General features: G+C 36.2%; 1 long non-coding RNA gene across 2 annotated transcripts in view; it reads left to right on the top strand.

Moving 5' to 3' along the window:
* Positions 1 to 27,500, top strand: part of LOC107319316 (uncharacterized) — a 218,427-nt gene that overhangs the window by 123,855 nt on the left and 67,072 nt on the right. Inside the window, exons 5-6 of one of the 2 annotated variants that reach the window (XR_014947533.1) lie at positions 8,080 to 8,241; positions 26,214 to 26,373. This is a non-coding gene — a long non-coding RNA (uncharacterized LOC107319316). The remainder of the gene's footprint in view (positions 1 to 8,079; positions 8,242 to 26,213; positions 26,374 to 27,500) is intronic. The other variant, XR_014947534.1, reaches the window with a different exon arrangement.

Genomic DNA, 27,500 nt, shown 5'->3' with positions numbered 1-27,500 from the left:
AGTGGATTCAGCCTCCAAGTGTTTCTGCTGCATCACTCCTCATCTTCTATACCTAAAAGAGATGATGCAGATCTTGGATCAACCTGCATCAATGTCTGGAAATTGTTGGCAGCTATTATCATTCTGAACTATTGTTGCTTTAAACTGTACTTGGCCACACAGTCTAGAGCAGATGCACTTCCAAAACATGTGGGTGGAGTGAAGGTTGTGAATTTATTGTACTGACTCTATGTGCTTTCTTAAAGGAGTATGAAGTTGTGTGATGTTTCTGCTTCTGTGAATTTGTTTAAACCATAGTCTTTACTACAGTTGCCTCTGTACTTGTAGGCATGGTTTTGAATAGTCTTCCCTGTATTTGCTCTGTTTGGCTTTATTTTTCATTTTTGTAATCCTTGAGGACAAGGGTTATTTAAATCCAGGTCAGTTTTAGTATGAATGGTCTGCAAGAGAGGTGGGGGCTGCAAAATTCAGGTTCATGCCCTCTCTCCTTCTCTGTGTTGGCTGGTGGAGCTAAGCAGAGGCCCTGATACCCATCACGTCCCTTTCAGTTGTTCACAGGGCTTGTTCACGCCTTTCTTTTAAAATGGTCCGTCTGGAGGACAGAGCCTGGTATGGATTTGATTCAACTCTGATACCTTCATTCTGCTTGTGCCCATTTTTGCCTATGCTGACTTATAGGTACCCTTACAGGAGACATCACAGTTTCTTTGTTTTGTTTTAGCATAGAAATGTGGGTATCAAACTTGAATTTGCAGACATGGGTACCTTGTAGATGGCTTTGTAAGTGGAACAAGGCAGGTAATCATGATCTGATGTCTGTATGACAGAAAATGAAAGTTGCACTTACACCATAAACCGTTCATTTCTTGATTTCAAAGATGGTGGTTGAACTCCTTAATATAAATCCAAATTAATTTTCTTAGTGAGATTGTACTGATTTTTTAGAGGAAAATGAATAAATGGCATTTTCCTAGTTGTCATAGTTTTGGCTGGGATGGATGGATGTAGTTTTCTTATCGAGGCTTGTATTATGAAATGTTTTTCCATGACACTAGCCAATCTTTATTTATTCTCTTCAAATTAGTCCTGTGTTATATCTCATGGAATAGTTTGTATACAGTCTTCTTGCCAACACAAAGATATTTAAACTGTAAAAGGTCCCAGAGGTCTCCAACTGAATTGATCTGTCCTATTTGGAAACGCCGCTAAAATATTTGCACTCTTGTTGAAATGTGGGCCCTGAAAATGTGTGTTTATGGGATCAGCCTAAAAAATGTTCTTTTACATTAGGAAGATTTGCAAATGCAGTTCTAGGAAGTCAGACCTCTTGTGATTTTATTTTATTTTATTTTATTTTTATTTTTTAAAGAGGTCTTGATAAAAATTTCTCTAAGTGCACTCCTCACACACCCTAGGAATTACATAACTGAAGTATTGCAATTATTTCCATGATATTATTTTGTTTTGAAATATCTGTTTTGTCAGACTCAAACTAATTCAGTGTTCACCACTTTATTGTAAACTGATGCTTCTGTATGTTGAGTGCTTTCAGAATCTACTTTGAGACTTTCATACTTTGGATACAAGACCAACAAGATAATCAGTTGCTAGTGCTCTAAACTTTTTTCTCTACTTCTTGCTTTTAATGTGATTAAATGTGTTATCTGAGTTATCAAATTACTGCTAAATTTTTTTTTATTTTTTATTTTATTTTGAGTACCAATTCTGAGGTCAGAATTTTAACTAGAATAAAAAACGTGTGTATCTGTACTGAATAAATATCTAGGTGTCAATACTCTGCAATTTATAGATGCATGCTTCAGGACTTATTTCTCTCTATATAGAAATGGTTCTTTAGTTATTTTCAAATCTGGTCACAGGTGGAGAAAATAGGATAGCGAGAAGGGCACTGGGTTTCTCCCAGTACTTTGTCTACATGTGAAAACTGAAGATCTGATGTTTATTTCATTAACATAATCTAACTTGTCCAAAAATTCTTCTTTGAAAAGATGTATCCCTTCAGCTTGTGGCTAATGATAGATATTGAAGCAACAAAACACCAGGCTAAAAGAATGCAAGGTGATATAAGAGATGTATAATCTGGTACTTTACTGGCAAATAATCAGCTTTAGATATATCACCTGTATTTTCTACGTTTTCCATTTTTTCTTGTCATGAAAACTGTATCATGCAACAGAAGGGTATTGTTCTAAGAGGATTTTAACAGTTTTTCTCCTGTATGACTTAGGTGAAGATTTTTTGGATGTCAGTCACTGGCAGGCATATTAAGGATGTAAAATGTGGTGTTAATAACTAATGCAGATGAATGTTCTCTTTCAATGACACAATGAATGAAGTAGAGGCAAAGATGCTGCACTAGCCAACAGTAATGCCATCCCTGATGGTTATCAAACAGCTAGAAATGTTCACCAGCAGAATAAACAAAGGATTTGGAGAGTTAACTACGTGTAGAAAAACTGAGTGTTTACCACAGAACAAAATATACTTTCATACTTATTTTTTACACCCAAACATTACTTATTGAGAGTCATCATATTTTATGAAAACTTTTATTAACACTTCCCAATGACCTTACACCCATTGTGTTTTTATCAGTCCCAAGAATCATAATCTGTTTAAAATATTTTTTTATCTTTATAAACACAATAAAGTAAGCTGTCCTGTGAGCAGATTTGTAGATCTCATTAGAGATACTTTTTAAAAGGTACTCCATCTCTTGGGAAGATGATGACAAGTAATCTTGGCACACAAAGTTTTCAGACCAGAATAGTTTATTAAAATAAATTGTTTAATCTTTCTAGTATTGTTTTGGAGTGGCTGTACCTTTTAATTGTACTTGTACAACATTTTATGACTTGATGAAGAGAAAGACAAGGGCAGCTGAAAACAAATGCCATGGCAATATCAGTTAGATGATATCCCAGGTGAAAAAATAGACGAAGTATTTGTTTAAGTTTTCAAGCATTATCAAAGTCATGAAAGAAAAATGGTAGTTTTAAAACTCATTAAAGTTAACATTTGTCTGTATTGTAAATGAGGTATATTCCCCAGGGTAGTTAGCAGCTTTGGTGGCACAAGATGGGGGTAATTTTTCAGATGTACTGTTTCCAGTGGGCCAGTGTCCTAAGGCTTTGCTTTAAATGGCCTTTTTATGCAGTAGGATAATGGGCAGTTTGTGCATTGCTAAATCAGCCCTATTTTGTTAGGAATGTTACAGTCAGGGCACTTACAATTTGTCAGAGGAAATGCAGAACATCTCTACAGGAGTCTGTTTAAGAGGACATCATTTCTCGATAAGCTCTTGCTTAGGTCAACATGCAGCACTGCTCTTACACTATTCCCCTGTTGCTTCTGCCACACGGGAATGCTCTGATTTATTAGGATTGCACAAGTCATGTCCTCCGCCTGACTGAATCCGCAATGTGGAAATTTTCTCCCCTCCCCACTCTTATTCCCTCCCCCTTATCAAAACAAAATGTAGAGGGTTACTGTAAAACCCTCATAAAGTATTTCTAAGAGGATTGCTTCAGTGAAATACCCGTATGCCATACAGCATTATTATTGTATAGATGCATCTTATAAATGCATCAGGACTATTGTGGATTTTGAAAGCGTGCAATTTAGGAACATCAGCTGTTCTCACATTCTGTTATTATGCTACTGTGATTAACTGTAAATGTAAAATGTGAAGATTGTGTACTTAGTGAATCTGATATAAATATATCCAGCTATTAAAAATGTTATAATTTTTAAACAGAGCATAAAAAAAACCCCAAACATCAAAACAAATCCAAAAGTCAAAGTGAATTGCAATGATTGATATTACAAATGTCCTGTTAAATTTATGATTGTATTTGAAATCGAGACATTTCTCCTATAAAACTTGTTTAATGAATGATGATTCCTTAGTCAGACCTCCTTTAAAAACTATGTCCAGTTCAGTGTTGTGTTCATTTCCTCTCTGGCAAAAGTGCTAGCACTCTGCCATTCAGACTCCCATTCCTGAGGATCATTGGTTTTGTTTCAGCATTCTGATATTCTAAACTTAGTGCAGCCTAGGACATTTCTAGTAAAAGAAGTAATGATGAGCTTTGGTCTTTTTGTGTTTGTGGCCAATTGTAATATAAAGACGAGAAACAATTTTGAAGGGATCAGAGCTGTTCCACTTTTCTTCCTGCAACTCTGGAATTCAGCTGTCTGTGCAAACATTTGCACCTAGAATATTCTATGCTAAAGTTTCATTTAAAGGGTATCTTGGGTGACTAGGAGTAATCTTTCCTGGAAACGAATTAACTCCATTATTGCAGACTCATTCCTTACTTTTTCCCACTCTAAATTGCTGTTTAGCACTTTTTTTCCTCACCTCTTCCTTTCTCCCATACATCTTCCTGTAATGCTCAGGAATAAGGGTGATGATTATTGTTATTACATAAGAGTTAGTTTGAGCAGGATTTTTCAATTTGCGTGAACTGTACAAAGATCTTTCTTACTTGCAGTTCTGTGTGGTCAACCCTTCAATGAGGGAGGGAGAAGAGGAGATGCTCTTGGAATATGTAAGCAGAATAAATAAAGAATACGCAGTGGAAATTGCTAAAAATAGATGTTGGTGTCCCTTGTTCTCTCTATCACTTCTGCAAGTGATGCTACTGAAACTGAACGTTGTGGAGGACATTAGCTATCCTCAACAGAACAGGCAATCTGGGAGTAAAGCGCTTGAGCAGATAGCAGGGATGGGAGGACAGGGCTGAGGAATGGAATACTGTACCATAGGCTATGTAATGAGTGGGTAGTTCAAACCAAGTACTGAGCTGTACAATGATTAACAGCAGAAGTACCTTCTGCTGGCACTGCAAAGTGGTGTGGCTGCACTTCAGTTTGATATATAGGTAGCTAAATCAGTATGATTAGACTGTGCAAATTAATGTAACTTCATATAGGCATTGCCTGGAGAAGAAAGAATTTGATTTTCAGAAATGCTGGATATTTGCAAATTTCAGCTGCTTAAGGATTGCTTTGAAAAAAGAAATTAATCTCTGGTGTGGAGCTGTTGTTTAGCCAGTGACTAAGATATAATTTTTAAGGTAAAGAACATGGAAAAAAGAATTTATGAGAAGACATAGTAAAAGGAAAAACAAAATAAAGTCAGGCAAATTGTATGAAATAACACAAGAAGGCAGGTAATCATCAGAATAAAATTAATTTTATTAACATTTGTTATTAGTATTTTTAGTGTTAAGTGGATATTGTTCTATGGATATTATCATACAAAATTTGTCACTTTGCAGTCACTACTTTACATCCAGTTCTTTTCTGTTTACTTTGCAGTATAAAATTATTCTGATAGCCACCGTTAATTTCTAGAATATTACAGAGAGCACTATTTGCATTCCTTGCAGAAAGCCTCAGAGCAAAGATCAAGCACAAGTACTTTTTTTCTCCAGAAGTCAGCTGCAGTTAGGGAACTGTATTGTTTTTTTGTGTTTTTTGTGTTTTTTTGTGTGGTTTTTTTGTGGTTTTTTTTTGTTTTTTTTTTAACCTGTAGTACTATTAAGTCTTGTAAGTTCTTGGATTATGTTTTGCTTATGCTTTTGGTATGGAAATCTTTCAAATTCAGATTACTCTTTGATGCATTGTTAACTCTGAAACCTAGTGATGGCCCTAAGCTGAGATTATTATTTTTATGTCATTTTGGATCCTTTTTGCAGAAACACTCAGGTACTTCAGTGTCAGTTTGTTGATGACACACTGCACCTTTTCAGGAACTGTGAAAGGCAATCCCTTCCTTGCCTACAGAAGCACAGTGGGGCAAGACTACTTCTTGGTAGTTCTCTGGATGTCCTCATTCAGGGAAGCTCATAAAGAATCTTGTCAGTATCCCAAATGCATTGAATGTAAACAAGCAAACAGTACAAAAGCTGATACTTCTGAGAGGTGGTGTGAACTCTTGCTTTAATTACAAGTTGAAATGTGTGCAATTGGAAGCGTTCAGTCAGTGATGAAAAGTGACTTTCAGTCATTGAGTTCAGCTGTGGTTCCTCAACAATTGTACATTTGTTTGAACTTGGTAGATCGTAGAGAGCAGTTTTGGGAGACATTTTATAGCTGTTCACAGAGAGAAAAATTGGGGCACAGTCTAACAAGGGGAGAGAGACAAAGCTGGAGAAGTGAGATTAATCTTCGACAAAGAACTTGACACAACTGGACTAATTATAAGAGAATGTCACAGGATGATGGCAAGTGATAATGCTCAAATCATTCTCATACAATTCCAAAGAAGCAAACCATCTGTACAACTCAAAAGAAAGAGAGAAAAAAGATACAGATTGTTTAAGGATTCTGATTCAGCAAATATCATAATAGATGGGATGGGTGTGAGAAGGGTTTGTATTGAGTTGTAGCAGCACTGGAAGATAAAGAGGAACTGGATAAGGAGAAGATGCCAGGTTGTTTCTGATTTTGTTGTACACTCCACCGCGAGTAGCATGATTGTTTTTTCAACTTTGTTTTTGCTTGCAGACTTGCAAAATATTCTCTTGAGCTAATGATGATAGTAAGGATCAAGGGCTGATCCTCAGCCCTGAAGGAAAGAGACCATTCCTATATTCCTCTCATCCCTCACCTTGCAGTCTCTGCTCTGCTGATCGGCAATTCTTAGAGCTACCAGAAGTGTCAGTGATTTAACTGAGCTGTATGAGGGGAAAAAGAAATACAGTGATGCGCTGTTCTGCTGCCTTTTTACTCCTGACGCACCCCATATGCTGAGATGGTGGGTGGCAGTAGGAGAGCTGGCACGCTAGCAGCAGTGTGTTCCCTGTGCCAGGAGAATAATCTGTTGACTAGCTTAGCCTCCTTTCTAACTCATTTCTACTTCTTGGGTAGCACTGAGAGGTGTGAGGTCTTCTTAGAAACTCCAGCTCTTTGAGTGCCTGAAAGGGCAGTCTTAGAGGTGAGTCTGAAGCTTGTAAGTTGAATCTCTATTTTTGGTAGTGATATTAATATGTAAAAGAAACCCACAAACCTCCAAAGCTGTCTAAAACTCGAGTACGTTAGCACTTCTCATGGAAATGATACAACTGCTGTGCCTTTGTTCAGTTTTTAGGTACATATATACATGGGAGAATTCACTACATCAGAAAATTCAAATAAATTCAAAGGAGAAACAACAAAAAAAATAATATTGTATTTTCTCTGTTAATAGCATTGCTTGTTAAACAGAAGTTGGCATGGAATCCTGGTGTGAAATTGCCAAGAAAAGATTATTAATTTGGCATAAGCTTTAAGTAGCTTTATTCAGTATCAGATGAAAATAAGAATTATATGCATTTGTCTGATTTGTACTGCTAGTGAAAAGGAGAATTTGCATCAGAAGGAAAATAGGTGTACGCCGTTGGGGGGAGTTCATGTTCATCTGACAACTACGGAACTTGGCAGACAAGTGCAGTAAACTTGGTGGCAAGCAGCAGAGATAATATTCTGCAATGTTCTGCTGGAAGAAGCAAAATAGAACAGAATCAATCATCTTTTCAATGAGAGTTTGAGGTGACTTGGGCTTTGTTCTTAGCTTTATGAGGACTTGTATACCCTTCTTTACTACCCATAGAGGAATTTCTTCCAGCAGGACTGGTGCAGGGCTCCTCCTTTATAACTCTGACCTCCATCTCCTGGGCTTATTAGCCTCTGTGAATTAGCAGAGCTGAAGAAGAGGGAGTGGTCTTCATTGCTTTGTTCAATTGTGATCTGCTCCTTAGGGCTCAGACTGTACCTGATGGTATTACTAGTTAGCTCAAGAAAGCTGCAAAACTGGGGAAATAGATCCTTAAACAACATGGTTATTAATTGACCTCTTTGCCTTATTGTAATGCTAGAAGTTGCCACATACATTCGGTCTTACTTTTTTTTTCTCAGACATACAAACTCTCTGGTCTAGAAATACAAAGTCAGATAACTGAACTGTTTTGAAGACACTTCTTGTCTTTCTTCAGCTGCAGATTTGTGTGAATCTCACTGGAATTCACTATCTGCTTTATTTTGTTCATTACCTTGTTCTGTGCTACACAGTGAGAGAGCAGCAAGTTATCAGACATAGGGACAGAAGGGGAAGATGAAGATAGCCTTCTTGTTCCATAAGAAGTGGGAGGTGAAGCGGCAAAGAAGACAGGAAGGCTGATTCGGGAAGATAACACAGCAGTTTACAACATGGAGGACAAGAAATCCTTGAAGGTAAAAGAACTGACAAAATTTCACAGCAGGCACTAGTGGGAGATGAGAATCCAAGGGAAGCATCATGCCATGTGAGAAACAAGCTTTCATTGATCACAACATGCCATGTTGTTTCTATGATAGCACTGTCTAGGAAACCATTAACAGTGGTAAGAAGAGAATACAATATCTGACAACTTTTTGCTTTGTTTTAAGAGGTACACATTAAAAATACATCTAACGTATGGGACATAAAGAATCTAAATAATTTTATTAAGCATCTGGTAGATGTGAATCTCCAGGGAATTTTATATATGCTTTTGAAGAAAACTGAAAAACATTAGGTTTTGCATTTCCAGGCTTAATTCATCACTTTATTTTGTTTTTAAAAAGAAATTGATGCAGAATTATTAAGTTACCAAAAAATAATAAAAAAAAAGTATAAAAAAAGCTCCCAAATAGAAGCCTGAGCTTCATAAACATTTTACATATTTGTCTTTAATTTGTTGAAAATAGTATAAAATCTGCTCACATTTGGCATTCCAAATACAAATATTAGGAATTTAATTCCCCAATGCAGAATGATTTTTTTTAACAGTGGGATTTAAGAGTCTTCCAAGAGATACTGGGCACAAATTCATTTTAGGATAAGGAATTTTATTTGCATATAGAAAAAAAATATAGTGTGTATTTTTGTACCTTATGAAGATAACTAAACTACAGTGTATTATTTTCTGTGTGCATCTGCATAGTCTACAGTAGAAAAAGAAAACAAAACCCAACAACAGTTTGTGAATTGAAAATAGAGTTATGTAGTAGGAACAAGAATTTAGTTTGGGGGTTCAGTGTGTGTAGAACCTCTAAAATATAAACCTTCTATTTTCTAGCACAGGAGGGTTAAATGCAGTGCTTTTAAGTTGAGGAAAATATGCAGCCACGTGAAAGGTTTGATGGCACTTTATACCCACCAAAAGCTTAAATGTGCCTGACTGGTTTTATGGAAGACAGTAAATTAGTCCTTGCTTTACCTTTGACAGGTAAGTAGTTGTTCTTGCATGACCAGTGACTATCACCATGCATCCGCTACCACACAGGTGAGAGGTGTTCAGTTTCAAAATGATGACTGGTAAGAAAAACAAGATGTCTTTCTTGGTTATAAATTTAACTCTTCTATGATTAGTCTGGGCCAATTAGGACACTCCTGGGGTTCAGACTATGGCTCAAGTACAAGCTTGAAAGCCTGATTAGCTGAGGTCTCTTGATACTTGTTCTTGGTAGTAAATGCTGGCACATATAGTATTGATTTTCATTTAGATATCTTAATGTTTCCAGACAATCCTAGCAGATGTGGGCTGAACTCAGATCTACGAGAGTGCTGGGCTGCAATCTGCAAGCATTTTTCTTGCCATTTTGTTTCATTTTTCCTAAACTTAACTGATTTGGAATCAGGAGATATAAATGAAAAATGCAGAGTTTGCCTATCAATCATGGCATGTACAAACATTGCTACTGCCCTTTTCTAACATCCTATTACCACTGGGTAGTTGGCTAGTCAAACAGGAATAAAAATTACACTGCAAACATCATAAGTTAGGCTTGATTTGTTGAGCAAGAAGCCTGACAATTCTGTAAGAGTTATATACCTCAGCCTCGCTGAAAATCAGCCTTGTTATGGCTCTGGTACGTCTATAAAGATTGTTCATTTCATATAAAACAGCTACCTGCACTGAAAGGCCTGAAAGGAAGAATGATGCTGGTTATAAATATAGAGGAAAATCTATTTGTCTGCCCCTTCGTGCTGTTAGCAAGTCACACGATGCAGCCCTTATGCTGTTCCTAGGCAGCAGGGGGAGTTTTCCATGGCCACCTTTTGCTTTCATCTTCTGGCCTGGACTGAAGCACATCATCTCTCTTTGTCATATGAGATAAAGCAATGAAGTGTGACCAGTGCCACTGCATTGCACTCTGCCCACCAGGAGCACGTTAATGATAATGAAAAACTATACTGCACCACATTTAAACTAAATGTGAGCGTAAGGCTGTCTGTCGGCAGACTGGTATAACAGTTAATGTCATAAAAGATAAATAGAAATTATTAGAATTGGCTTGGAAGGGATTTTTTATAGAGCAGGGTTGTATTCCTTTAAAGATACATTATCAGACTGTTAAATCTAATTTCAGGCTACTGGGCAATTAAAATGATTAACATTCTTTACTCATATAGTTCAATTCATTAAAGTTTTAAACACCCTTTACACACTATTTATGTTGAAAATAGAGAAATAACATGTTAAAATGTCTTGGATCATTAATCATTCAAATCTGCTGTATAACTACTTTCTCAAAACCTTAGCACCACAGTGAATATTTACAAACCTCAGAGGCATTCTTGAAAAGATGAATAAAATCGAATTCCATCCCCAATATGCTCAGCAGACCTTTGGTAGCTCCTGGGTCCTTTGTGTTTGCAAAAAAAAAAAAAAAAAAATCAGGCAGAAAATTCCTAAAAATGGTTTTGAAAGTTATTTTGCACAGGGACTTGTGCAAATCTTAGCTGTTTTCTCTTGGAGTCTTGCTGTCTTGTTGCCATTTGAAGGTAGCGGCATGGATGCTGTTATGGATGCTAATAGGAACTCCAGCTATAAAGTCTGGTGTACTGAAATGAACATATACTTGGAGTCTGGCACTTAGTGTGCCAGATGGATCTTTGCATTATCTACTGACAAGCCAGTTTATTAGATGGATATAAGAAGAGATCTTCAGGCTGGTAAACGCTGCCATTAGTTAGAGGTGAAACACCATCTTCCCTTCTGTGTTAGTATTTGTAATGACCTCTGAAACACTGTAGGAAAATAACAATGAAAGTCAGTATACAGTATGTGACAATACAGTTATAAACCATATATTAATATCAGACTTTTGAAAATATTAACCTTATGGGCTTTGTAATTGTTCTAGTATAAATTTTAAATCAAAGTTCCTGCACTTTCTGAAACTGTCTAGACTATTTTAAAGAAATGCTGGGAAATAAACAGTTGTCTGGGTCTAATCTGGACTGTGATTCCATACACCGGGAAGCCAAATTATTGTGCTTGCCTGTCCTTGGAATCTGTGGTAGATCTTTTGCCCCATGAGCCACTTCATATTCCTCCAGGTAAGAGACCTTGGTGTTTACACATTAAGAGTTCAAAGAGCGCACAGGAATGAAGGAAGCATGCTGCCTGTGTCAGTGAGTGTCCCGTTTCTCAGATAGACCATAGGCCAGTTATACTGAACAAGTGTCATCATTACTCTTTCTGGAGCACTATTAGTAAGAGGAAGAGGTAATTATAATTAGCCTCTTTGAAATCACCCAGAGGCTCAGCTGATATGTCAAAGATGTAAATGATCTTAAACATGAAGACATAGCTATATTTTACCAGCTGGCAGCCTGATCCTAGCACTAATGCCATATTTAGTATTCAAGGGTCTTTCATATTGAGGATTTTGGGGAATATTCAGACTCCCTCCTTGAAGCTTGTTTCGGGACCCAAGTGTTCTCAGGATAGACAAGTAGAAAGCTGACTTCTTAATTTAAGTTTTCTGAATTAGGCCAAACTTTCTTACAGACTTACTAGGGAACACTGCCTCCTACTTTATTCTCTTGAACACAGTGCACAAATTCAGTTAGAGACAACTGCAGTAATCCTAGCATAATTTGTATGTGATGCACTGCAAACAAACAGGTGCCCTGGCAAGTAGCTCATCTTCCAGTAAGATTTTATAGTATGAGGGTCAACTGGCTGTAGAGGATCCACACAACTGTTTTTAAAGGTACTGTTTTTCCATTCCTCGTCTTGCCCATTCCTCCCTTCATTCCACCAATCTTATTCTCTGAGTAAGACTTCCTGACATAACGAGTGGTTCACTATTCAGAATCAAACTGTGCTATTTTACAGTGCAGCATACTGTATCTGATGCAGTTCTAACTCTAGACAATAAAGGAACTGTCAGCCTCTATCAGTGAGGATGTTTCTAATGCTGTTCCATCATTCATTTCAAGAGCAACATGAGCAGAGCCTTTCCCTTGAGAGACTGACAGCCGTTATCTCTGTGATACTATAAGCTCTTGCTGACTTAGGGAGCTGAAATCCCAGAGGTACTTCTGAATTTCATGTCAGTGTATGGTGCTGTAAGCCAGCCTACCAAACTGGGTGTGCAGAGGCACTGCAACACTGCAGAATAAGAATGAAAATTAAGGGCTATTCAGATGGTGAACATAAATATCATACTGCTTTGAAACAATTAATTTGCTTAATTTTTTCCTACCTCAAATCCAGTTGGAAGAAAGCGATGTGGAGAAATAGGTCCCCTTTACTTTGACTGAGATCATGATCTAACTGTTCGATGCTGCAGTTGCATTTTATGTCTGTGTCTTCAGAAGTCTGTGACTTTAGTTATTAATGATCTCTCTGTTATCACCTTGATAGTCGTTACTCCTGCCCCTCTCCTTCCAGACTTTTCTTGTGAATTTGGACAGTGGAAGATGTGATGAGAGAAGGCAATTGAAGGGATGAAAAGGCCTTATGTATTTGTATAGAGTAGGAAGAACAAAAATAATCCCATTGCATTTATTTTTATATACTAGAAATGTACTCATTATTTTGACTTGTGACAGAGATTTAGGAATCAAGTTGACCTACTTGTGTCTGGTCACACAGTATGAGTATTAATTCTGATGCTCTGAGTACCATCGTCTAGTCACAAATCTCCTGGAGGTTACTGAGTGTGTTGCTCTGATGAGACGTACTCAAAAGATCAGTTAGAAGTACATACTGAACCAAAAACAGAAACTTGGAGTATCACAAAACCTCGGAGATATCAGTGAAATACAGAATAGAAAAGTTTGCCCAAGTCTCTGCCTTTTCTATTTTGCTAATAATCAAGATTATATAACAAGGGAATGACTTTTATTGTTGGTATATCTGGGAAATGATTTTTCCTTTGAGGTTTTTGGACTTCTTATGCCTTCCATTGATTTTGATTATTTACAGTTTGACAAGGAGAACGCAGGCAGCCCATGCTGTGCGAAAGATCAGAGGTGCTTTTGTTCCTCAAGGCTATTGCCTTCTTTAATTCTTCAGTGTAGGATCAGTGAACTGATTGCATTTTCTTCCATTTGACACTTTATATTTCACATTTCTTCATCAAACTATTGTAACACACTCTCTGTTAAAGCAAGCTGGTCTGAGAATATAGCCTTTTTGTCTTGGCCATTATTATAACCCTTTGGTGACTCGTAACAGCAACTTTCAGCCTGTACCCTGATTAATCATCTTTCAGTTGAACAGGATAGAGCTGAGTATATTTTAATCTGCTTTGTGTGCTTTTTTAAAATGAGTATTATATAGTATTATATGCATTGCATATTTAATCATCTCATGATGTAACTTGAAAACAGTTCTTCAAGTATTTCTTCAGCCAGGGTTGTCTTACAGGTGCAAGGGAGCACATTAAAATATTTGAAAATACAGATAAATGTAGAATAGATTTGTGAATGTAGTGCATGTGTTTTTGAAGCACATCTCTTTGGACAGACTTTTTTTTAACAGTGGAAGTAAAGAAGCCAAAGGATATGAGTGTTTAGAGTGTTAACACTTTCTAAGCAATCTGCTTTTGTTAGAAAATTACTAATATAACTCCCTAAAATAGAGCAAACAGAAGTTAGTTGAGTCAAACCTAGCTGTATGTCATGGTTCCAAATACTTTTGATCAAATAGGCTTCTCTCTCCTTTTCTATATTATACGATATATTATGTAGTGCATGTTTCCAGTGACTAATGTTTGTGATGTGAGTCCCTGTAGATGAAAACTTGGGTGATGTTAGATCAAAGTCCCCTGTAATTTCATAATTCCTTTATGAAGAAATGCCGTTTTTTGGCTGTAGTTGGCATCAGTCTAAATGAATCAGTAAAATGGGATGATCTCAGCTCATATAAATAATAGCAGCCTTCTCCTGTTAGAAATGCCTTTCTTCTGGAAAAGGCAGTTGTCCCACATTAATGCATTTCTAATCAAAAACACTAAGCCCCATATGGTATTTTTTAACACATTTAAGAACCCTGGTTTAGACAGAGTTCTAAATGTACTAGAAACCAAAGTTCATTGTTCAACACTCAAGAGACTGTATAAAGAGTATACTCTTGTATTTCTGTTTTATACTGCCTATTAGTTTTATAGCATTGTGTCTCTTTCTGCCTCCCCTTTCTCTGCTTTTTGTGGAATGGCCTTCATGTTACCATATTACAAGGTTTACCCTCACTCTTCCTCCGAAACATAATGAACATCAGAAAAGGTCCCTGAGGCATAAACAAAAACCAAGAGGGGAGCATCCCAGTATATTGGGGGGTGGTTATGAAGGAAGTCCACGATAGTTCAGAATACAAGATAAAGATACAACATGTGTATGGAAGTACCGCTTGAAAATCATTTTATGAAAACATATCTCAGGAGTTATTTTCACTTCTGTTTGTTGTTTGAAATCACAGCCTCTTCTTTCTCTGAGTCAGAAATGACTTTCAGGGATATAGATTCATTCCTGGCATTCCAGAGATTAGCCTCTCTGGCCAGTAGTTCGTTCAGTGCTCCTTCTTGTTTTGTTACTAGAAGTAAGGCATGATCTTTACATTTTTCCAGCTACCAGAGACCTATCTAGGTCACTGTGACTGTTCAGAGACTTAAAGAAAGTGGCTTCACAGTGACAGAGTTCAGTTTCCTCAGTGCTCTTAGATGCATCTCATTCTGATCCATGGATACAAGAATGCTGAAGTGCTCCCTGGATGGATCATCTTCTACTGTGGGTGATGCTTTTCTCCCAGGCTCAACTAGAATGTCCAGGGATCTGGGAGCCTAAAGTCAAGTAAAAACACAGTCAGAAATGCTTTGCACCTTGACATTTTTCCTTGTCTTTTGTCACTGTCCCCCACCTCTGATCAGTGAGCCCATATTTTACTTAGCTTTTTTGTTTTCTGTTGCTATTGCAGTCAAGGAAACCTTTCCTGTTCCTTCTTAAATCCCTCACTAGTTGCAATTCTAGATCAGCTTTGACATTCCTAATCTATCCCTACACACTTGGGCAATGTCTCTGCTTTGTAGCCTGTCCCCATTCCCACCTTCTGCCTGTTTCCTTACTGGAGCTCTGCTGGAGTCCCTTGTTCATGCTGACCTTGTAGTTGAATATATTTCTTGTGTATATGGTAGGAAACAAAATGGCACTTCCTGGCAAATCTGACTGCAGAAGAAAGAATGACAGGAATAAGGAAAATTAAGATATAATGATAAATCATGTCTCAAGGACCTACTGATTTCAACTCTTAAGCCTGGGAGTCATTGTCTATCTGACAAATAGTTTGGTGCTACTTCATAGTATTGAACAACTTTTTCTTCTGAAATTTTGCATCTATTTTTAATCAAAAGATTGTAAGGAAAAAAAAAAAAAAGGACTGGGTACTATGTGCTGCCTTTTGACAGAACTGTATCCACTTTGGGGTAGGTTAGGTCTTATCCTGCCTCTGGGCATGCACAACTTTTATGTGGCCTAGAATATGTGAGATGGAAAAAGGTCTTATCAGAGTCATACTTAGAAGAAAGTAGCTATCTGAACTTATTGTTCAGCACACCTGGAGTCCGTTTCAGCTCATGCGAGGCTCCTTCTTTTGCAGTGTTGGCACCAAATGGCTACTATAGGAAGATAACAGAAGCTAGAAATGCATTTAGATTATGTTCGCATATGGCAAGAAATCCAAGCACACCAATGTGCTTTCTCTATTTAACTCATACTACCCTTGTGACCCTGCAGCACTTCTTGCTGATGTATTGCTGTAACGTTACTTGGACGATGTTTTGTCATTTCCTGAATGTAAACCTGCAAGAATGCCATCTTTGCTTCCATACTTTGAGACACATTGATGTGCCCTGCAGCCCCCAGTTACTGGGGGTAATTTTATGCCCTTTTTCTGACAGACAGGATTCAATAGCACCATATGTCAAAAAATCCAACCAATTCCAGTCATGCACCCACACCGTCCAGCTGTCACTGCTATAATTATTGAAACTAAAGCCCACAGAAGTTTGTAGTTTTGGAAATGCTGTAGTCTCCTTAGATCTTTACTACTGGTGTTATTGCTGATTAGGACCCTGCCAGCCTTCTGTTGGTCTCTTGAAAACTGCTGCAATTCTCATTCATCATGGAAGCTAACCAGCTGCTCCAGAGCCATCCCATCAAATATGTTGCTTGATGTTACACTTTGCCATTGCCCTGACCTTGATACTTTGGATGTTGGAATAAAGGCTGCTTATTATGTTGGAGCTGCTACAAAACTATCCCACTAACTACATTTTCCACAGAAAAAATTGAAAGCATTTTCATGTACGTAGCTGGTGTCACTCTGAAGACTGATATTATGTTGCAATAATTTCTCCATTATCCTGCTCTATTTTCTTTGAATGTTGGAGGAAAATCCAGTGTGTTAGTTGTGCAGATCACTGGCTCCTATTTACAAGCAGAAAGTATCATGTCAATTTAAAAGGCTTTTGCATGTTTTTCTTGAATAAACACGAGGAATAATCAGAATCAGAAACTGGCTTTCATTTAATTCATGGTTTTAAAATGCCTTTAATAATTAGATCAGAAAGAATAAGATATTTGGTGCAGTGGATGAGTTTTCTTTCCTCAAGTCCAGACTACACCAGTTTGTGTTTTTTCACTGTCTGGCCCCTTGGAGTGGCCCAAATTCAAGATTTGCTGGACAGCTGGTTGTACATGATTCCGGTTTTGGATCTCCTGTTAGTTCTCCCTAAGGTGAGCTGAATAGGTGAGATTCAACTGTTCAGTGCAAGACTGAAGGTGAATAACAAAAAGGTAATTAGTCAAAGAGCTCAATACAACTCAGCCATAAGATATAGAAAGAAAGAAAATTGAAAGAAAAACAACCGGAGATGTGATCAGCAGCAGAAGGATGTTTGAAGGGAAACATGACACATGGACTGTATCACAAATAAGAAAGCTGAGTGAGTCATTTGAGCTGGTTATGTCAGCAGTTAAAGGCAAGCCTGAGCAAATGGCTGAGGATGTCAAGCAAAGAGATAGAAAGAATATTTTGAAGTGCTGGAGTATGAAGTTTATTTAAAAGTTTTTTTGAAGTTGTCCATAATAAATGAAGGAGAATAAATGTTAGACTTCTGAGAAAAATCCTGGTAAGATACTTAAAAGTGTAAAAGCATAGGTAAATAGCTCTGACTAGTGTGCAAGTGTAGAATTTACAAGAAGCGTCTACGACTGTGAAGGAAAAAAAAATAAATAAAGGGAAGAAATATATGTAGAGTATGAGCAAGTTACAATTAGATATTTCTCAGTGATATTTGTAATAGGATAGAAATTGGTGTCATTATGATATAGTTAAATCTACTACAATTTTTTGTACTCTTGAAAGATTGTCTTCTGCTATCTGTTGGAAATTGTATGTTTGGGGAGATTATGGCCACCCAAAAATTGATAGAACACATTTACAGGAAGTTAAGAATTGCATTTAGAGAAGTCAATAGAATGGATTTTCATAGTAGAGCAAGCCAGGTTGCTGTTATCACCTTTGTTTGGTTTTGGATTAGCTTTTGAATTAAAGACTGAAGGGAGAAGAAGGAAGAATTATATCATGTGAGAAAGTGAAAAAATATAGCTTCTCAGGTGATATTCTTCATATGGCTTCATTAGAGGAAACTATCAGAGGATCCTAGGAGAAAATATGACCAATAAGCAGATATTCAGACTGAGGTTCACACACAGAAGATAAGAAATAACAGTTGAGACAATTTATAGGAGACTGTTAAAAGGCATTTCAGAGAACTTCAGATAGCTGCTCTTTTGCTTTTTTGCCTTTTTCTTGTTTGATAATAGTGCTATGTCTTCTAACCAAATGGAGTCTTTGCTCTACTAAAATTATCTTCAATATGAACTTTTTAAAAATGAAAATATGTGGGCAGTAGTGCTCTGGAAAGCTGTATACAGACCTTTCATGTTTAATCTAATGACTCTAATTTTTTTTTTAATTTTTATTTTTTTTGAGAATCTGGAGAGGTCAACTTAGTTGAAAGTGCTCTTACAACTGATACATACTGCTACTACTTTGTAGCAGGCTTGAATGCAGTTCTGTATGTTTGAATGTTTTTAGTGTTCGAGTACTTTCCCCTTGTCTTAAATCCAAGAACTAATTGGGAAATTTCCTAAAACCCTTGGTCTATGTAAACAACGGTCAAGTGCCCTCATTGTGTCAATTGTGTGTAGAGTATGGTGTTTTATTTGTTTGGTTTAAATGAAAGTCAGAAACCACTGTGGAAGGAACTTCACTTAATTTGGTTGATTACATACATAGCTTTCTTATTCTGGTATGATGTAGTTGGAGATCATATGTAACATGTTTAGCTCTGTTACATATCATTTTCTGAAGCAAATGCATGTTTAATAGTGCAACTTGAAACATCACAGTGGATCCTGCTAAATAGTTCAAATAGCCTAATATGTTGTCATAAGTTGGATTTTGGATTGCTGCTTTCACACAAGTGGTGAAATTATTTTTGGCAAAAAAATGCCTAAATGGAATTTGAGGAGATACTGTGTACTGATATCATTGTAATGACCCACAGTGTTGCAGTCTGTGTATTAATTTCGATATGCAAACAATGAGTGCTTCACGGATAAGCTGCCTGCTAATCCATGAGAGCAATGCTTAGAAAAGAATCATGATTTTTGTGAATTGGAAGAAGTGAACTTAACTGATTTCTGTGATTTCTTGATTTATTATATCTACATTAACTGAGGCAAGGGAGGTACCCCATTCTTCTATGCCACAGTCGAACTATGTTTAACAAATAATGCATTTATTTGTTATTTTTTTATACTTAAAAAAGATTCTATGAAAATTCTTATTTTTCACTTTGAGGCTGTTGGATTTCCCTGTAAAGAAAACCTTGTTCTTATCAGATACTTTGAAAATTATTCAAAGACAACAATGCTTTTATGAACTTTTTATGAAGTTTTAAAAGAATGCAGAAGTAGTTGTATAATTACAGTGATGGATTGATACCCATCTTCTTTATTAGGAAGAAATGTTACTTTAGTCCAATTTCATAATTACTTTAATGTTGATGTAGTTGCAGGGTTTTTTTGTTGTTGTTGTTTAAAATAATAGCACGTAATAGAGGGGAAAAAAACAACAGCTGAGAAAATAATAGTTGTTCATAAGATGTTACTTCATTTTTTTTCAAGCTGACAGTGCGGTACAGAACTCTGCTAAGCAGAAGAATGCCAAACTTATTTTTATCATTATTGCTATTATGGCTGTTTATTACAATAATGTACTTTAAATTTACAGTCTTGAGCCATCACTGGTATATAACACTATCTGTATGGCTGTACGTATTTAATTATTTGTGGAAGGTATTAGTATTGTAAATACAGCTTATCTTTGTTATAAGAGTGGCATTAATAACAGAATTTCATAAATGCCAACATATAGTATGATAATTTTGAGACTCTGAAAATATGGTGTATTGTATGTAGCTAAAGATGTTCACAAATGCATGTTTTGTGTATATGGGGAGGGGGAGGAGGGCTGTTTTCTGCTTAGAATGCTTTCTGATGCATAAATATTAGCATTAAATAATTTTGAATATCTTGTTTCCTAAAAAGATTAGTTGCTCTTCTCTATGTGATAAATTGTGCAAGAGTTATTGTTCACACCAGTCTTCGTACTGTATTATTCTGTGTAGCTTTAAATAACCAACTTCAAATTATGCTCAGCAAGCTGTTGGGAAAGCTTGGAGAAATCTGAGAGCTGAAGGGCCAATTTGTGCCCTGACTTACATCCTCTGCAAATGCTGACTTTGTGCTGGTAGTGAAGTGTATGAGGCAGTATAGGGTTTGAACTGCAGCTTTTAATTTTGATTTAACCTTGTTCTTTAAAAGAAAAAAGAAAACTTTTGTAACATGAAGCTACATTTTGCCCATATGTTGCTATTTTGTGCTTAGCATCATTTGCCCCTCTTCCATGTAGTATCTCAAAATTTACATGAGACATTTAAAAAAAAAGTTATCTACATGCTTGGCTACCAGAACTCCAGTTTGCACTGGATCACACTTGGAATCACAAACTTTGTCTTTCGAACTAAGGAATAATGAGATATATCCTTTGTGTGAAATATGCTTATCCCATGTGGCTGCTCATTTGTTTCATCAGAGAGGTAAGTGAAAGCCAGATTTTTTTTGGGTGCATCTGGATTGTCCTGTCTCAATGAGTTGTTTTGCAGTCCATGTTGCTCGGTTAGCAGAGGATATCTCACTTACTATTTGCATCTAAAATTGCATTTTTGGTGGAGAGAGGCTGTGGAAATTCAGCTTCACTAAATATGGTTTGCATCATCAAAAATCCAGCTTCCTTTAGTAATATAAAGTATCAATGAATCATTTTGTCAGACTTTGTTTCTGGTTCTCTATTAATTGTCCGGGGAGTGACTTTTCATGCTGGAAACTAGAGAGACTGAAGAAAATATTCTTTGGAAATAAGAGTCATTTCATTACAATTGGGTATTCTCACCTGTATTTGTACCCCGATCCTTTCTTCAGCAAGTAGACCTCCAGTTCTGGTAGAAAGTCACTGCTTTTGTCACTGGCAGAAAATGACAAAAGCAATGACATCTGTGTGTAGGGCTAGTATTAATTCTAGCTGCATCAGTGATTTCACACACAAAGTGAAAGTGTTGAACGGAACTGTTTCCACTGAGTTTAAGGACAATGTGCAGAATTCCACTTTTTTTTAATGATCTTTGGACAGGGTGGGAAGATTTAAGCTATCTACCTTAACAGTAATTAGACAGAAGTCCAGAAGTCTTATTAATAGTGAGAGAGTAGAGCCAAATGCCTTTTTTTTTCTCTCTCTCTCACTGTTTACCTTGTGTATGTTTTTTGTTCAGGTATTCCCACTGAAATAGGTAGGATTATCATTTCAGCACATGTTAGCTCGTCATATGGGCATGGACTTTGTGAAGCAGTCTTTGTAAATTACTTTCATCCATTTTCTGCTTTCTGTTCTGCCAGATGCTTACAATCCCTCTCACCACTGAAAACAGTAATAATTTCAATAGAAAAACAAACACATAATGTTTAATTGCTGTCTTGTCCACAGATCCTCCCATTGTTATTTTCAAGTGAAGAGGAAGCTCGCCCCTTCAAAACTGCTATGCTAGAAAACAAGTGGTAGCAGAAGAGACTGAACCAAGTTATGCTACTATGTAGTGTTAGCTACAGTTTTTTTTCATAATAGTTTGACTTGGCAGTAATTTTATTGGAGAAGTCGGTTTTGAGTTACAAGAATCACAAAATCAGTGCATTTTTTTTGGTATGATTAGTGATTTTGGAAACAATTGGCAGGAAAACCTTGCTGGCTTTAACTGTTCCTTTCTGTCATGGTTATTGCGTAAGCCTAGTTTGGCTCTTTTACAGTCTTATGTTTTCCAAGCATTCAGTCATGAATTTGAATAGCAGAATCCTGCAAAATTATAAACCATTTGAAATGTTCACTGAACCTGCAAATGCAATGAGTGAAATTACTGGTAGATATCATAGACTAATGAGAAAAATTAATGTGGGTCAGACATAGCTATGGTTGACCTCTGCAACTTGTCTAAGACGTATGGTCTTTCCTTAAGTGATTGAAGAAAATCCACTTGAAACTCTAATATGCAAAAAATGCTTCAGAAAAGAATGTAAACTTTGTCAGTCACACTTTAGAAAAACAGTTGCTGAAAACAAGACATTTTGGCTTTCAGATCAGGGTCTCTTCACCACCATAGTAGAATTTCCCACGCAGTTCTACAGGAAAAATTAAGCCTTAACTTTATTTCCCTTGGAGCTGTGAAGTCTTTCTTTTAGGATTCCTAAGTGGACTTTTGAATTTTTTTCTTAACCTCCTCACATCCATTAGTCCAGTTGTTCTCTTATGACCTCTACTACCGCAGACTGCCTTTTGCCTTCACAAGTAGCAAGAGAGGAGGATGTCAATGAGGACTCCCACTGAGATATACTTCTTAAGGTTTAAGCCTTGTGTGGGAAACCCATCATAAAGGGAAGGAAGGCTGAAAACTTTATTTTGCTCTGATTCCAACCAACCATTAATAAGTACCATGTTTTGCTATTTTCTTGTAGAAAGTTTTGGAAACTTACTTCCATACAAGAATAATCTTAGAAAGATCCTTTAAGGAAGCTATTAATTCTGGCATATGGAGAATTTATAATTTCTGCAAGTGTTATGCAGAAGAGACCTATAATGCGAGCATATGATGCATTTAACTCACATTATAAAATCTGCCTCTATATCTGGCAATGATTTCAAATTTCCTATTTCTCTATTTAAACTATATCAGAAATCCAAAGCACAAACCATCAGCTGGAGGGGAGGTAAAGTTATGATATGTTATGCTTCGGTAAAAAAATAGTAACAAGATATATATTTTTTTTGTTTTGGCAATCAAGTAAGGATGTGTACAATTTCAGTACCAATTTTAGCATTTACACAGTAGATGGTCAGTCACTCCTTCTTCTCCCTGTGTCCCAATGGCACTGTCTGATGAGTTTCCAAAATGCGTTTCATCTCAGAAAGTTAATTGTCATTCATTCTGCTGGCCAGAATTTTTAGGAGGGTAAGGAACTATTGATATCTGCACAAAGATTTCTGGTTGTTATCCTTCCAGGAGCTTCCTTCTTTTCAACTGACAGTTTTCACAAAGAATCCCAGTGACTGTCTCACCTCTGACCAACTACCCCATTGCTGTTTTCCCTTTGGAGTATGGGGAAAAAAGTACTGTATCTGAGGGGACTATGGATCATTCTTTCCCAAGTAAAAGGAATGTAACATTGATGAAAATAACGAAGGATTTTTTAGAGCTAATGCACAAGTAACTAAAATCACTTATTTCCCACAACATAGCTTATTTTTGAATTGAGTTGAATTATTTCTGTAAAAGTTTTTATACATTCTGAAAACTTATATAAATTTCTTTTTAAGTTTGGGGTTTGAATACCAAGCCTTTAAATGATGAATTGAATTTTTATTGTCTTGTTATAATGGAAAGATTGACCTTAATTATTATCAGATGAATAGCTTACAAGTTAATACAGGAAAAAATGAAACAAACAGTGTATTTAGAAAATTTTATTCTCAGAGTCCTTAGAAAACTAACATTGTAACTTAAAATTGCATCAAATAAAGATGTTTATACGTAGTGATTTTGATTCCTTGCCACCTTCCTTTATTCTCCTCATAAAAAAAATCCAACAAAACAACACAAAACAGTTTTAAACAAAAGCTGTTTCTATCATATTATTATTTTTTTCCAAGACAAACTCTCAGTGCCCAGACTTTTAAACAAGCGCCTTATCCTTGAAAATTAAAATAAAATATTTTCATGTAATCAGTGAATTTTGCTATGGAATTTTACAGCAGCTATATTAAACGATAAGAATAACTACTATTTTGAAATTCTCAACATCATGTAATTAGAACAGCCTTTAAGAAATATTCAGAGTTAAGGCACATTAGAATGTATTCCACAACATGGAGACAGCCCTGACAAAGAAACATTATTCTTAGATTTACAATTAATTACCCTTATGTCTATACCTTGCATTCAATTTGCATATCTTAAAAGTGCTGTAAATTTCACAGCACTCCCTTGTTATTTAAGATCATTCCGCTTAGTAAAAGTTTCTATAGTGATAACTTTCTCTTGATTATGTAGTTGTGAGGTCAATAAATCTGGCTTTACTTTGCTCTACAATGTTATAATTTTTCTTTTTTTTGTGTATTTTTCATTATTTTGCTCCTTGTTCTTTCTGCCCTCTCATTTATAATCCCCCGAAGAACCAGTAGATAGAGAAGTCTGGCTAGAAGACGAAGTGAGTGGTCAGATTCTCAGATGTTATCTTTTTCCCAGAACGCACTGGTACTGGGTGTCTGACATGTTCTATACATCTTTCTAGTGTCAACCTCATTAAACAAATACAACTTGATCTATAGCTCTCAAGAAATGAAATTTCATGCAATGAATTTTCTGTATTCCAGCTTGTGTTCTCCCACTCTCTTTTCTGCTTCAGTAGAAATTTTGTGCATTCTTGACTTCTAGTATAATGTTGTGCCATCAGTACTGGTAAGTTTTTACCCTGAAATTGATCAGTGTTTTTCTGTTATTTAAAGAAATACCCATATTTGAAGCTCAGATCTTGAAGTTTGTTGCTTTATAAAGAAGAAACCATTAACGCTATAGTAGATGTGTTTAGAATGTCGTTCAGTATGTTTCTTTTGGTCAGATATGCATGTGCTTCTGCTCTGAATATGGGACATATCTGTTGCAACATACTTCTAAGTGTCCTAGTCTTCTATAGGTAATGATGTATAAATGAGTTGGAACTGTTATATGGTCTAATTCAAGGTTAACACAATATCCTGTAAACCAGAAGGAGATTTAACACTTTGCCAGAATAGGAAATACTGCTTTCCGCCTTTCCTCCACTCCCTTCAGCTTAAAAGAATTTTAAAAAGAAATGTATTTTCAAACTAAAATAAACCTTCTTTAATGAGACTATATATTATTTACAGAAAAATGCCACTAAGCTCAATTAGTGCTGGTCTCACCACTGGGTAGAATTGAGGATTTTTGAGTTTTTTTAATGTAGTTCATTGAAGTCATTTACTGAATCTGGGGCAATACTCTATTTTTAATCAAGTTTAAAGATATAATGCATGAGAAAACATTAAGACACTGTGTGGATTTTGTGCTGCTGCAAAAACACACAGACAAAAGCATGAAATTTATGCAACTTCTTTCTTTAACCAAGAAAAATTGCTTGAATGTTATATTAAACAAGTAATTCCTTATTACCACCTCTCAATATTATTAATTGGTCAATTATTAGAGTTATTGTAGAAGCTATTATTACAGTCCTTTTTGTTTAATATTTTACTAAGTAACAGTATTATTTAAAACTAGTTTTCTGGACAACAGCATTGCCTGTTCTCCAGAAACAGATGTATGATAATGGAAAACAGAACTATCATAAGTAACAACTAGGTATGCTTCATGCAGTAAACAAAAACTCAGGATGCAGTATTTCAAATGCTTTCCTATTTAGCTGTCCAGTTGTCGTGAACTTCAGTGCTGAATACATACATTTTTAAATTAAAGACTTTTTTTTTCTTTTTTTTTTTTTTCCAGGATAGATTTAAAAAGTGTGTTAATTTATGCTTCTGAATTTTTCTCAGGCCTCAATATATAGTTTTGAAGACCTAAAGTAGCTGCATTTATCCTGATTTTTATGGTCTTCATACAAGCAAATGTTGAATATTGCTCTATTCTATTTGATTATAATATTACATTTCGATTAAAATGATTTTTTAAAACCTTCTCAAAATTCCAATAACACTATTTCAAGGAATATAACATGGTAGTAGAGATTATCTACCCCTAGAATACCTTGGCAAAAATATTCAAGTAGCAAGAGTTTTTCTAGTCTTATGTCCTATATACATCTGTTAAATTACTCAGAGATCTCATTAAATAAAGCTAATGTACTTGTAAAACAGTAGGGAGAGACAGTATATCATTGTAACTGTTAGAAAGAGCCATTCTGGCGAGGAGGGAGCCAAGAAGGCTAGGTGTATGCTGGTCAGTGTAGATGTTTCTAGGCCATAAATCTTGGCCCCTTCCTGCCTAGTTATTGTGTATTTCTTTAGGTGAGAGATTGATTGTAGCAATGGAAGATGAATTTGCCCATAGACCTTTTCTTTCTTTTTTTCTTTTTCTTTCTCTTTTCTTTTTTTTACTCCTGATGCCTTGCCAAGGTGATAATGCTTTTTTTTTTTTTTTTTTTTTTTTTTTTTTTTTTTTTTTAATGCAATCATTTGTTTCAGATTAAAAGCATGAAAGAGCACAGGGAAACACAGGAAAGCTTGTCTCTGCAGTCATGCGACGATGAGGACATGAAGATGTATAACTGTCCCAGGTGTGAGAACAGCACAGTTTACCCCCTCAGGACTTGTAACAGGCTTGCCTGAAGGAAACTGAAATAGGGTAAGATTTGAGACAGAACACTGACATGGTAGTTTAGTTTGTTGAGTGTTGCTAAGTTGTGCAACAGGGCTACTGTAATGTTCCTTACTTGTCTACTGCTGAGCAAATTGTTTAAGAACCACCCACCCCTCTCACTCCATTTATTCTACATACTGAATGTGGAGAGGCATACTTTCCATGAATATATATAGATGCTGAATTTATAAGGATCAATATAGTCACAAATGTTGTACAACATGTCAGGATATCATAAAGTGCAGGCAGTTCTATATAAAATACTAGCTTAATCTTGGAGATTTTAAAGCCTCATTAAAATGTGGATAAAGTCCATATATGGAATGGCAGCATTCAAAAGGTTGAAGTTGTATATCTGTGGTGCAGAAATTTTAACCATTACATTTGAATGTCAGTCGACTCATTTGATCACAGATGATATTAACATGTAAAAAGTTAAGATGATGAGATGTGTTGTGTGTACCATATAAACCAATAGGATTTGTTGGTTAAGGCTTGGGGGGTGCCATAAATAACCTTAGTCCTTAATGCATAAAAATTCTAACACAGATCTGATGGTAGGTGCATCTTATAGTAATCAAATCTTATATCATGGGACTTTCATGTGAACTTTATAACTTTTCTAAGGAAACATCTCACGTCATAATTAGGCAGAAAAGCTGGGTTGCGAATGCACGTTTCCTTGTACTGGGAGAATGAGAGAGTGCTGTTGAGGCTGGGATGGGAGCCTGAATAGAACAGAACGGGCACTTCTTAAAACCAGGAGGGCACATCTGCATGTGCTAGTGATTTTCAATACTGAAAACTGCAAATATTCAAGTTCTTTTATGTTTCTGTAATGTAGCTGCTCTAGCTTTGCAGATGGCTAATTTTACTGAAAGGTGGTAGCATTTGATCCCACTTTGCATTGATGTTTGCCAGATTTGCAATAATTTGACAGTGTGCTGGTACAAATCTGCTTGGTAAAGCTATCTGGTAGTAACAATATGAGGATGCCGACTGCTTTTTCATGGAGAAACTTTGAAAGTCAAGCAAATACTTTTATCTTGACCTTTCTGCAACACTGCCCCATATTCACTCGTTGTCAGCACATGTTTGTCTGGAGTCATTCG

Source organism: Coturnix japonica, chromosome 6 (genome assembly GCF_054131305.1).
Source record: "Coturnix japonica strain WE chromosome 6, WE-NBRP24, whole genome shotgun sequence".
NCBI lineage: Eukaryota > Metazoa > Chordata > Aves > Galliformes > Phasianidae > Coturnix > Coturnix japonica.
The sequence above is the reverse complement of the archived record's forward strand: the minus strand, read 5'-3'. Positions and strand labels throughout refer to the sequence as shown.